Genomic DNA, 1804 nt, shown 5'->3' on the forward strand with positions numbered 1-1804 from the left:
GCTGGGCAGGCAGCACCGGCACCAGCACCAGCACCACACCTCTCCATGGCACAGCCAAACCCCACACAGGGCACAGCCCACACCTGCCTCCTGGCACCACCAGGACTATCCCTGGATGCTCCGGGTGCTCCATGGTCCCAGTGCCTCCCATCTCCCCCAGGGCTCTCGGGGTGCCACGGGTGTCCCTGCTCTGACTGTCACGGGGCTGTGGCACTGACTCAGTGCCTGCTGGGGGGGACCACGGAGACCCTGTGGGTGGCCCTGGGGTGGCCCAACAATGAGCACCCACTGCAGGGGGGTGCACCCACCCCATCCCCCCAGGGACAGCCCCGGCTGGGCCGTGGGTGCTGCACACGTGGGACAGCAGAGCAGGCGACGTGTGAGTGGTGCTGCAGTGTCTGTGTGTGTGTGTGTGACATGTGTGTGAGTGTGACATGTGTGTGAGTGTGACATGTGTGTGAGTGTGACATGTCTGTGTGTGACATGTCCGTGTGTGCATGTGTGATGTGTCTGTGTGTGAGTGATGTTCCTGCAGGGCAGTGAGCAGGGGGGGCAGTGGGGTCAGTGCAGGAGGGAGTCATTGGGGTCACTGTAAGGGGGTCACTGGGAGTCACTGCGTGCAGGGGGGTCAGTGGGGTCACAGCAGAGGGGTCAGTACAGGGGGGTCCATGGGCCATGCAGTGCCCTCGCTGTGCAGGGCAGCCCCTGCAGCGCCAGCCCGGGGGTGTGGCTGCAGGGCCGGCGGGTGCAGGACCGGGGGGTGCAGTGGGTGCAGTGGGTGCAGTGGGTGCAGTGGGTGCAGTGGCCCCGCAGAGGGGATTGGGCCGGGCTGGTTCCGTCCCCGCTCTGTCCCAGCAGCTGCCAGTCCCACTGCCTCCTGAAACTGCTCCTCTGACACCCAGACCCCGTTAACCTTCGTTAACCCCGGACCCTCGTTAACCCCACATCCCCGTTAACCCCGGACCCTCGTTAACCCCGCATCCCCGTTAACCCCGGACCCTCGTTAACCCCACATCCCCGTTAACCCCGCACCCTCGTTAACCTCGCATCCCCGTTAACCCCGGACGCTTTTTAGCCCCGGAGCCTCTCTAGCCCCGGACCCCCGTCCCCGTCGGACCCTCGCTATGCCCGGCAGCCCCGTTATCGTCGGACCCCCGGCAGCCTCGGTAGTGCCGTTATCCCGGACCCGCGTTAGCCCCGATGTCCTCCGCAGTCCCGATATCCCCGGCACTCCCGTTATCCCCGTTATCCCTCTCCGGGCGGTCCCGCTGTCACCGCCCCCGCCCTGGTCCCGACGGGCGGCTCCTCCCGCCGCCCCGACCCGGCCCCGGGACCCCTCGGGACCCCTCAGGACCCCCGGCCCCGGGACCCCCCGGCCCTCCCCGGAGCCCCCCCGAGCCCCGGCCCCGCACTCACCCCGGGGCATGGCGCGGCGGCGGCGCGGGGCCGGGGCAGGGCGGCAGGAGGAGGGCGAGGACAAGCAAGAGGAGGATGAAGAGGAGGAGGAGGAAGTCTGCGGCCGCCTCCTCCCGCCGCCCCGGGCGGTCCCGCGGAGAAACTTCCCCCGCCGCGCCCGCCCCCCCGCCCGCCGCTTCCTTCCTCGGGGTCCCGGGGGAGCGCAGCCCCCGCGCCCACCGCCGGTCCCGCGGGACGCCCCCCGCGGGGCTGCCCCGGCTGCGGGGACCGGCACGGGGCTGCGGGGACCGGCACGGGGCTGCGGGGACCGGCACGGGGCTGCGGGCAGAGGCTGCCAAGGGTTCGGGGCAGGACTCCCGCACACCCCCGCACCCCACCGGACCATCCC

The 1804-nt window shown here is 70.7% G+C and overlaps 1 protein-coding gene across 1 annotated transcript in view; it reads right to left on the reverse strand.

Annotated features, from left to right (window-relative positions):
- Nucleotides 1–1441, reverse strand: part of RHOG (ras homolog family member G) — an 8524-nt gene extending 7083 nt beyond the window's left edge. Inside the window, exon 1 of the mRNA XM_027908530.1 lies at nt 1417–1441. The gene's annotated coding sequence lies outside the window, so the exon portion shown is untranslated. The remainder of the gene's footprint in view (nt 1–1416) is intronic.
- Nucleotides 1442–1804: the final 363 nt, after the last annotated feature.

This window comes from Empidonax traillii, unplaced genomic scaffold (genome assembly GCF_003031625.1).
Source record: "Empidonax traillii isolate 1590-97213 ecotype Southwest subspecies unplaced genomic scaffold, ASM303162v1 scaffold1741:size165889, whole genome shotgun sequence".
In the NCBI taxonomy this organism is placed as follows: domain Eukaryota; kingdom Metazoa; phylum Chordata; class Aves; order Passeriformes; family Tyrannidae; genus Empidonax; species Empidonax traillii.